Here is an 11375-nt window from a genome sequence, read left to right as displayed (position 1 = left end):
GAAGGATGAAGGCTGGGAAGAACCAAATGTGGCTGGTCTGTGCTGCGGTTCTGGGCCTTCCTTGATTCACGTCACGACAAGGCCCTGGGCATCAGGAAAGCATGTTCCATTTTGCTAAGAAATGTCTAAAAAGTATTAGCCAGGAAGTCCTGTGCCAAGTTGGGCGAAGTCTTTTGTGAACTTTGTAGCCTGCTTTGGCACACAGTTCCAGTGTTTATGGTGAAACATGTAATTGCATATTTGGTAACATGCTGTTAAATCAGGTACACACTTGTCCTTATGCCTGATGCCCCTGTGCTTGCCATGGGAAGCTCAGCTAAACACTCAAGAGTTCCTCAGCCAAGGCTGCCAAAGTAGATGGCTTTTTTAGGAAGTCTGTTGTACAGTTAACGTTATAGGTAGATTTTCTGCTCCCAGCTGCCAGCCAAACAGGAAACTGCCCGTTAGTCACCAACACTGGAAGCCACACAGGCATTTGTTGCAAGGAGCCAGAGCAGTAAGTCTTAATATCCATGTTTCTTTGAGATGGTTGCCTTCTTCCGTTTTGTGGGCAGTGTGTTTTTGATCAGGGGAAGAAGCTGCTGAATTTCATTCAGTATATGATTCCCTCAACTCAGGAACCTGCAGATGTTCAGGGCAGAGACAGGTCTGCAGATCCTGCTCCCATGTGGACAGCACATCATCAGACACTGTGGTAAGTAGGAGTGCTTTCTGTAAATCAGTCATTTTGTTCATTCAGGGTGTGAGAAGCCAATCCAAATAATAAATAATTAATACTGCAAAATGAGCAAAAAAACCACAGGAGGTTAGAGTTAAGTTTCCCATTCTACAGCTTGGATTCAGCCTCTTGGTATGCCCCTGCTCTGTATCACATTGCCTTATGTAAGATATTTGTCACTTCAACATCCACATAGAAGTCTATCCTAGGTACATTTTGTTTGTGCCTAAGTAATCCCAGATCCTGCCATGGACATTTCTACTGCAGCCTTCAGGGCAAGTGTTGGGGCTGCTGGGTTGAGTGAGTGAAATCAAAGGGGGTGGCGGGGGTGGCGGGGAGCAAAAAGTGTCCTCTTAAAGTAAATTTCTAACTGTATGATCTACTCTTATTGGTGCTGCATGGCCCTCCATGAGGTCATCTGAGTATCTTGTCTCTGTTTATGCTAATGCTAGGTCGAAGGCACAAGAATTATGACAACACTAGAAAATAGATCCGGAAGTAAAAGTTGGAGAAACTGGTATTTTGACTCCAGGATAGACTGAGGAAGACAAGAGTCTTTAAATATGTTAAAAGAGGATGCTATTTCCTGCATTAGGTATGATTGGAGGAATGAATATGGCTGAGCTTGAACGGTAGCAAATGAGACTTAGATTAGAAGAAATTTGCCAAAGTGAATGAGGAGAAGATTTTGTCTGGTGAAACATCTCCTGGGAGGCTTCTGAAGGCAGGCAGTGACAGTTTTCTGCACAGCCAGTCCTGGGAAGGAGCAGAACAATTAAAAGGTGTCTGCTTTCATGGCAGCTGTTCTCGGCCTTAATAGGTGTGAGACCTAAGAAGCCTGATCTGACCAAGTCTGTATTGCTTCTGGTGTTTCTGATACACATTACCTGTAAGCATCATCTGGCAGACCTGACCAGCTTTCCTTTCCCCAGAACTTTTGCTAAATAGCAGTGTTTAGAATCGATGGTATGGCAATATGGCTCCACCTTATTTCGGGACACCTTAATGATTATTTACAATAATATTCCATGTTATTAGTAAAACTCATTGTTTGTCCGATATTTTCCAAGAAGAAGAATGTTTTTTCATGTTTAACAGATGCTTAATTGGTGGGAGGTTCCTTAATTGGAGGGGAAAGGAACATAATTGATAATATTGAGTCCATTGCTCATTGCTGGCAGGTAACCGATGGGGAACCATGGTGTATCAGGTGTTAGTAATAGCTTGGCTAGAATATGTTTCATGGAAAGCTGTTCAGCTTCACGCTAGCATATGTTGTGCTTCACAGTCAAGAATTATTTTCTCCCTCCTCCCTCTTTTTGCCCTCATTCTGGAAACTTATTTCTTCGCTTACCAAGATGGGGTTGCAGCAGAACCTGAAAATAATCCATACCACACTTTATATAGGGCAGTCAAGTGCTGCCAAGTAAATCACCTTTTCCAGGGAGAGGCTTCCCATCATCCCATGGGATGTGTCCTTACTCTCCAGAGCATAAGGTCACACTTTTGTCCTTTTTGCCTTCTTCACCATCTAGGTGCCAGGGGTTGGTGTTTTCTGATGAGACTGCCATAGTGCCTGGGCTCTAAGGAGGGTTGTGGTATTCGACTTATTGCAGGTTGGCCCAAAATATGCCTCATCAGCTTGCCAGTTTATGTCAGTTTATGTTTTCATCCCATCTAGGGTCTCCAGCATCCAACCAACCTGACCTGAAGCTGCTGTAGTTTCATTTCTCTTTTCCTTGCAGGTTTTTGCAGTTTTGTTCATTCCAGCCCTCCTTTCTTACTGTTCTGTGTAAGGAAAGCTGTGAGGATTGCAAAGCAAATTCTGATTAATCACTTGCTCATATTCCACAACAGTTCACCCCTGAATATCCCTTATGGCCAACTCCTTAACCCTGTTGCATCTCACAGACATCGGGAAGGAAGGTAGAAATGTCTGTGGTCAAAGTGCTAAACTCCTCATGTAGCAACCTGAAGAAGACAGTTCAGCACAGCTCTGTGGTTCTGCCTCTCCTCCAGACAAGGAGCTGGGGGGTCTGCTGCCTTTTTCTAAGAAGGGCTTGAAGTCCAGCAGCCTTTTGGCTTATATCTGTAATTTCCCTTAGTAGTGCCTCCTGGTTTGGTAACTGTGGAGAATGAAGACCAGAAGAAGCACAGCATCACACAGACCTCCTAGTGAGGCACGGCCGTGTTTGCGCCTGGGAGGCTGGAGAAGAGCCCGTGTACTGAGGAGCTGTTGCACGGAGTTTCAGTCACATCTAGAGAGACTGGTTTTCTCTGTCACTGAGGTTGTCAGGTGCAAGTCTTTTCTTGATGAAAAACAAGGCACTGCTTTGAAAATAATCTCTGTGGTGCTAACCTTTATTTACATGCGGGTGTTTTGAGCCCCTGGGGTTCTTATTCTCACGGTTTCATACGCAGCTCCCACAGGCAAGGATTGTCTCAAGGTGAAAAGAAGAAGAGAAAACTCAGTCAGTAATCATACTGCAACTGCAAGAAAGCTAGGAAAGAAACCAACCATGTAAGACACATGATTAAAACCACAAGGACTGGCAACATGGTGCTGGCAAAGCCATTCCTCTGGAAATCCTGTGAACTTCCCATTCGGGGCTGCTAGGAAAACTCTTTCCTGGATTCAGATTTTCACTGTTGATTCACCTGGCTCGTAAGAAACAGGCAATTGGTGGTAATTTGAGATGTTAGATTAGCAGCAGAATTAGCCACACTACCTCAGCCCCAGCAGAACTTGTCCTGTCTTACCTCCTGCTCTGCAGCAGTCTGCTGTCCTCACTGAGTGCCTCAGTGACTCACAAGGGCATTGCAGATGCTGTGGTAGATCTGGGGCAAAGGGGCATAGGAGAGAGCTGAAACATCTCCTCATAATCCAGGAGATTGCTGGTGTTTCGTTGCCAGGAATGGGAGAAGGAAGTTGGGAGATCTTTACCCTTTGGAGAAGAGAGAGGGTCGGGGACCACCAGCCTGCCAGGAAATGCCTAAAAAGCAGCCTCCAGTACGGAATGAGACCTTGTAACAGGCAGTGAGATCAGATCCTAACAGGGGCCCATGCTAATCCCGTGAGGAGCACGAGGTGGACAAAAAGCAAGGCCAGGGTGTAGTTGCAGCCTGGGCACTGGCCCTCTGTGTCAGTGAGCTGATGGAGGGGAGCTGCAGCAAAGCAAGACCTGCCCCACTGCTCCCTGAGCACCTCAGAACAGCTTCACTGTACTCTGGAGAGGAAAGCTGATCCTGGGGGCCAGGGCTGAGCCAGAGGTGGCAGCTGGCCCAGCACCCCTGTGAGTCAGTGGGGTTATAGGAGGACGGGTCTTCTCAGACTGTGCTCCTTGATGTGGCTGCAGGGATCTCCAACTTTTTTGAGGACTACCTGGCTTCTCAGGGTGTCTGTTACTTCTTTGAGCTGCTGCAGACAGAGTGACCAAAGCCCAGCAGGAATTAATTGGTTGCACAAGCCTTTTCAAAGGAGCATAGCATTGTTTCTGTTCTCCTTGCTTCAGGCAGGAGAGTGACTCCTGGGTAGTGTTGTTCTTGGTAAAGACAGTGGCAGGTAAGCAGAGACTGCATGGCCCAAACTGTCCTTGCTATTGTGGGAAGATTCAGGAATAGACACAGGACAGGTGGGCTTCTCAGAGTATTACACCTAGTCTTGGTGTCTTGTCTGACTCCTTGTAGGTCTTTGCCGTAGTTTCTTTTGCAATCTGCTCTTTCTGTGCATTTTCCTTAAGCATTTATGCTTTCTTGGAGGGGGCTGTGTCCTTTAATCTTCATTGGGGTATTGCCTTGGAGCCAGCCACTTCTTTTAGCATGTGAAAAATCACACAACAGATAGACCCTAAAGGGTTAAACTTTATTAAGTACCAAAATCTAGCAAAAATAAAATAATCCGAATGGGAAAGGGGAATCAACTTGGGGATTAGTCATTACTGAGTAGGATTTACAGAGGAGTAAAACTAGCGTAAAAATGTAAACTAGCTTTGCATCCACCCACCATACCATGTTTGCTTGCTAAGAAACACCAAGCAATAACCGGTAGGCACATCATCTGATTTACTGAAGCAAAGGTCCATGGGTCAGAATAATTTAGCAGAAGAATGACATCCCAGACATTAGAGGTACGTGCCTGAGCTAGAAAGAGACCTGTTTACAAACACAGAGCCCACTGGCCCGTTGGCCACCGAGGGGTCCCACGGCCTTTGCCCACACATTGTGGTATTGCAGGTGGGCCGTGCTCCAAGGGAGGTTTCACAGGGACTGTTGCAATCAAAAATATTTTCCACTCGAAGCTGTACTCTAATTTGTCCCATTGATACAAGGAAGATCAGACAACTTGCCTACGGACAGCGCCGTGGCACTGGTGAGGTTGTGGGCAGATGTACTACCCCACAGAGGACTCCTTTCCCTCTGATACAGCCCTTTGCAGTAAGGAATGCAGATTCAACCCAGTGTCCCAATAGCTTTCTCACACCCTTCTCTGGCAGCCCTCTCCCACCAAGCCCCAGCCACTTCCCAACAGATGGCAGCAGCCTTGCACATTGCCAGTGCACAGGGCTTGACACTGTGCACAAGGATGATGCCTGCGTTCGGCGATTTTGGGGATGTCTGTCGTCCCTCCTCATTCAAACACCTTTTGCTTTCCAAGCAAATGCAGTCTGATAAAGAGATGTCAGTGCCTTGGCTGCTCTTGGTCTGTCCTGTATCTCTTCTCATGGCCTTAATAAGGGCCTCCTCTTCTCCTGTGACAGCGTCAGCACTGCTAAGTCAAACCAACCTCGCAGCTTGCTTACAGCCCCAGCTTTGGGAGTCACATGAGTATGGAGGAGTCCTGGTTTACACTAACTGTTCTCCACAGCAAGTTGTGTATTTCCTGAGAAAAATTTGATAGCAGGGCCCCCGTGCTTACAGCCTTATATGCCAAAAGAGGAACAAGAGGAAACCAACTGTTGAGTTCATGTTTTGCTAAGTTTTATATCTCTGAAGCAAAGTCATGCTTTTGTAGGACTTGAGTTCGATCAGCTTTTGAAGGTAGGGTTTGTCAGCACTAATCCTTTTCTTCTTCCCTTCCCTCCTAATACTGTCCATAAGTTTGTTTCTTCTCCCTTTTGTCCTGCTTCCTTCAGAGCTGCCTTTTTCTCTCCCCCTTGCATGATCGGGAGAGTTTCTGCTTCCATACTGCTATTGTATCTACCTGCATGTTTAGAGTGACACCTCTTCACAGAAGGCAATGGAAGGGTAAAGGAGGTCCTTCACTGAAAGACCTCAGCATTGGTGCTGCAAAAGTAAAAACCATAGGGCTCCAGAAAATATGTGAAGTTTTAGATACATATTTTCCCCTAATTTAAAAAAATATAATTATGCCAAGCCATCTGTTGCTAATGTAAAAAAAGATGTAAATAGATGATACATAGTGTACGGAGTGTCACATGAGTGCTCCATCTGCTGTGGGGAAAGTCAACGCTCCCCAGCAACAACACTGGGTGCTGAAGTGCAATCCAACATTTGGAGCATCCTTAGCCTTTCCAAAGGCATAACCAGATCCAAAGGCTGACCCGAAAGAAAAACAACTCAGATAAGAAAGGGTGGGGTAAATCTCTAAATATCAATCCTTCATCTCTGTGTTTCTGAGAAGTAGCAATAGTGGCTGCATTGAGGACAGGGTAAGTTATACCTTTATGCTCTTGTTTCAGACTCTTTGCAAACTCAGGGGTCCTGATCCCTTAGTTATCATTTTTAAGGTTTACCTGGTGGCCAGGAGTCTAACAAGCAGTGTCTCTCTACTTAACAACAGCAGAAGGCGCCTACAATGTCAAAGTAATTTAGCAATGAATTAGCAGATGGAACTCAGCTTTCATGAGCATGAAGTAGCAGCCATGGGGCAACAGCAACCCCTGCCATGGGTGCAGACTGATGGACTCCATGTCAGCTGTTGTCACCAAGGAAGAGATCCCAGAGCTGCTGTGGGTGGTTTGGTGTGCTCGGCAGTGGTTAGAAAAGGAAATAAAAGGTTGAGAATTATGAGAAGGGTAATAAAGGTAATAAACTAATTTGTTGGTGCATCTCACCATAAAATTCTCACTTTTCTGTGCTGTGAGCCCTCCACCTAGATGCCTCCCCATCTTAAGATGGAGGCAGTGGCAGGACAGGATAGAGTCCAAGAAGCTGGAAGTACAGGATAGTTCTCTGCCAGGACACAGCAGAAGTGCTAGGACTCTTAACCTGCAAAACAGAGGAGGTATGGTAGAGGTCTAAAAAACCAGGACTTGGATGCGATATGTGACAGGGAAATCACTATTCACTGCTTCTCATGCCAGCAGGTGTGGGTAACACCCCATGGAGTTAGCAGAGAACAGTTCTTAAACTCAGCAAAAGGACAAGCTGCTTCACAAGGTGCATAGTTACCCTCTGCTGATGGAGCTGGTGATGTTAAGAGTTTGTGCAGTTTCCAAAAGACTCTGAACAGGCCTGTGGCACTAATTCCGTGAGAACTGATAAATGTGGAAGCCCTAGGACAACCTTTCCCTCCAAAAGTTCCCAAATGCTCATCAGCAATAGATGAAGCTCTTTTATCCCACCTCACTCTTTCCTGAAGTGCCTGCTGCCATCATCCAGGGAGCTGTGTCAAATGGCCCCACAGTCTCACCAACTTTGGATGAGCAGTTTCACAGAACCTGGTATTGTGTTTCCAGCTTGTAACAGATTTGGGACAAGAAAGGGCAACCCTGTAGAAAGCACTGATCAGTTGAAAAAGCAAGCTGCCTCCCCACAGTACCGCCAGCCCCTCCTTCCCGGGTTTGTCCTGAGTGGGTGTGGGGTCTGCCTTCGAAGGGCAGACTTTTCCTCTGGGGGTACAATCTGAGCTGCCTCAGCCCATGTGCAGTCCAGAGGTGGAGAGAGAGGCAAAAATGCAGGGAGCAGGGCAGGTCGTGGTGCCTGGACCTTGTGTAAGGCTCCCCACACCACAATCTCCCCCTACCCCCAGTAGTTACTGCGGGGAGGAAGCATTATCCAGCGCAGGGACGGAGCCAGCAAACCATCCCTCAGGGACACAACTGGGCATTCCTCTTTCTTTTCAGGTGTTGGAGTGTATCATCCAGCACCTCTGCATCTCCAAAGGGGCCGGGAGGCTTCCCTCCAAGGCTACACCAGTACACAAAAAGTTTTTCACCCCTGAACATGAAGGTGGCGTCTAACTCAATATGGCTTTTCACAGCAAAAGTATGGCTGTGAGAAAACTGAAGAGAAACCATCTGAAGTCTTCTGGGAGAGGCAGTGGGGCACAAGTGGATGCCCTTGTGCTCTCTGCCTGGCCTGGAGCCAGAGCTTCTTGCTCCAGTAGTTCCTTGTGCTGGAGGAGACACAGTCACACCGAAACACCCACTTCTGGGGCCAAGACAGCTGTTACCACCAGGATGAAACCTTCCCCATGCCATCAAATCGGTCTGAGGAAGCAAGATACACACAGATTTTGTGAACAACAGAACCAAGTACAAAAAAAAAAAAAAGAAAAGAATGTCACCCCTTCAGCACAAACCCAAACATCTGTCCCGTCCATACAGAGCCTGAGTTTTGCTATTGCTCAGAATAAAGCACTACAAAATACTATTTTCTGCCTTTTTATATCTGATTCTTTGAACATAACAAAGTTATGCCTAGCCCAGTGACTTTTTTGATGGGAAGAGAAGGGCAAGCAGGTTAGTGATGTATGATCTGCTCTTGCACCTCACCAGATAACAGAAAGGTTCCCAGCCAAGTGAATCATGAAACACCTGATGGCACAGACCAGCAGGAGGTAAATGCAGCTTGTTTGACTGTGCAAACAGTAAAGTTCTTAGACTCAAGATGGGGTCAGGAGCTGCTGTCACCTGTGTTCCTCCCCAGTCTCAGCCTCCCCAGACGGAGCTCAGTGATGGGCAGATCCTTCTGCAGGCATGGAGGAAGAGAAACAGCACAGGAAGGTCTTTAACCTCCTTCTCCCTGCCTGCAAAGCTACTTCTCAGAGGTACAAGCCAGCAGACCACAGGCAGGTGAGCCACCTCTGATATGATGCTCATACCTGCGCTCAGAGGGCATTCAGGCACATGTAGACTGGCTGTGACTGGCCCGCTCCTGTTCTTCACTTTTTACAGCTACTTCTGAGGCCTGAATGGCCCTGGCTTTGCACTCAAGTCCTCTGTGTGGCTGAGCAAACAAGCAGTGCCTTGTCTCCACCAGCCTTCTCCACCCTTTGCTGGCTGCCTTTCAGTTATCTGCCAGAGTGCATTGCAGGCAAATATTTGCTCTGTGGCCTCAGACGCTACCTCATTCCTCCTTGCCCAGGTTCTCACTGCAGTGCCTTGAACGTTGTGCTTACCCCACCCACACCCTGGGGTGGCCAAGCCACAAGGGCACGGGATTTGCATGCACCACTCTCCTGACCGCCCTCCTTCCTTGACACAGGCAAACACAGGTCAGAGATGTTCCCAGCTGTCAAACCTACCCACAGTCTTTGCAAGTGTGTCCTTGCTGGGGAGTGTGCCAGCTGTGCCTAGCCCTCCAGTAAGCACCAGGATGTGAAGAGATGGAGCAGACACCAAGCCTGCTTTCCATGGACATTTGTGAAAATGCCAAGCCCCTGCGTCTCAGTCTGCTGCAACTCTGCTCTGCAGCAAGCCCAGATGAGTGGAGGCTTGGAATTGCACCTTTCCCCCCCCCTGAAGGTGCCTTGCAAGCAGAGCTGTCACTGGGAGGGCTACATTTAATTATGAGTGTTGTCTTATTCCACTGGACTGAGTTCCCATGAGGAGATGCAAGCCACTCTCTGTGGGGTGCCCAGTTTGGCGGAGTACCACATACTCCCCTTAGTACTCAAGGAGCAAGGATAAAATTAATTTCCCTTTTCTTAAATTCTCTTTTCTTTTTTTTTTTTTCCTCCCTCTCCTAAGCTCACGGCCCGAAAAGCTCAAAGGTGCTGCCAGATGCTTCCTGTTCCACAGCAGTGGGGCAAAGACCCCCAAAGTGCTCCCTGTGTGCCCTGATAGCAAAGATGGCCCATATGCACCTGAAGAAGTTTAGGCAGGACTAACACCAGTCCTAATGTAGATCGTGAGGACTGTTGGAGTGGAGTAGCAGCTTTGCAGAAGGCCTCACATGGTTTTAATTTGGCGGGTACCAGGGAAGAGCAGCACACTGGAAGGTCAGGATCCTGCTGTTGTGCCAGTCCCCAGCCAGATGGACACACTGTGCTGCAGGATGCCTGCTCTAGGGAGGCAGTGCAACTGCTGCAGTGGCATGGAGCAGTGAGAAAGAGTGCAAAGGGATAAATATGATCCACTAGACCAGCTGCCAGCACTGCAGCAACCAGCTGTAACAGTCACCAGTCTGTCCAAAAAGGAAGGACTTCCCCTCCTGGAGCTTCTTGCAAAGTTGGTGTGTTCACAGAGGAATTGAAGTGTATGGTTTTGGTAAAGCAACAACAGCACAGAGTTTGACATGTGGCAAATTCTTCCCTTCAAGCAATTTCCCTTTCTTTCTAGCCCAGAACATTCACTTCACATAAAGGTGACAGAGGACACTAGAAAGTTTCTCTTGGTTTTGGCCATCAAAAGGAAAGTAGCAATGCTAATTTTGAAAGTAGAAGGGAAAGGGAGTGAGGTCAGGAATCGACTGCCCATCGATCCCAGCTGCATGGCACAAGGCAGACACGCCCCTGGGCCTCACTTTGCAAATCTGTCATTTCCAGAAATGACAATGAGTCACATTTGCCCCACGTCTCATTTGAAGAAACTGAAAGGATTAACTGGTAAGGCATTGGGAAAAGCTTGTTGTGAGTCATGCTGTCAGAGCCATGGGCGAGGAAATCCCACATGGCTGTTTCTAAACAGTGTCCCATGGGTAAAAGTGTCCCTTAGAATCTCCAGAACTTGTGATCAGCTGGACTTCAGCACCTTCAGAAGAGGCGATCCAAGGGGGATATTGAGGGCTCAGGATGTTCAATGGTTTAATGAGATGGCTGGTCATTTGCACAGCTGGGTTTTTGTTTGGGTTTGTCTTTATCCATAGTACATGCTCTCAGGTAGCCTGCAACAGACTTCAGAATAGTCAGTAAGAAAGCATTTTGTTCAACACCAATCAAAAATAGCTGCACTATGAAAGAGAGATATTATAGGTGAGGAGGGAGAGTTGTTAACCTACTGAGATCAACCCAGCTGGCCAGCGCCAGGATTTTGAACTCCATCACTTCTCAGAAGGCTACAGTGATAAGAGAAGGATATTGGAATACATTCCCTTCCAGTCAACTCTTATTTAATCTCAACCGCAAATACTGGAGAGCCTTGGCCTGTGGCAAAACAGCAGAGGTAATTTGGCACCTCTGATGTGCTTTCCTAACTACCTTCAAGTTGCAGATTTTCTAAAGCGTGTTTTGAAGAACAGTAACAAGTCTCCCCATGCTGGTGTTTTACCCCAAAGTATTTACATTAGTCTCAATTTTGTGTAATTTTCTGTCTGGGATTTACCTGTGTTTTCTCCAGTATTTAAGCCTGTTAAACATGAAACCCAAAGAGAAGTGAGATCCAAGATCTCCCTGGAGCCGAGGGGCAAATCCACAAAGCCCACATTCTTTCTGTGGCTTTACTCTGGCCCTGCCCAGCATAGGAGAACAAGGCTG

General features: G+C 47.2%; 1 long non-coding RNA gene across 1 annotated transcript; it reads left to right on the top strand.

Annotated features, from left to right (window-relative positions):
* The first annotated feature begins 1161 nt into the window (after positions 1–1161).
* LOC135407202 (uncharacterized) lies at positions 1162–3061 on the top strand. Its single transcript, XR_010426753.1, has 2 exons — positions 1162–1313; positions 2824–3061. It is a non-coding gene; the product is annotated as an uncharacterized LOC135407202 (long non-coding RNA).
* The last annotated feature ends 8314 nt before the right edge of the window (positions 3062–11375 follow it).

Source organism: Pseudopipra pipra, chromosome Z (assembly GCF_036250125.1).
Source record: "Pseudopipra pipra isolate bDixPip1 chromosome Z, bDixPip1.hap1, whole genome shotgun sequence".
Taxonomy (NCBI): domain Eukaryota; kingdom Metazoa; phylum Chordata; class Aves; order Passeriformes; family Pipridae; genus Pseudopipra; species Pseudopipra pipra.
This window is presented reverse-complemented; position numbering and strand designations above follow the sequence as displayed.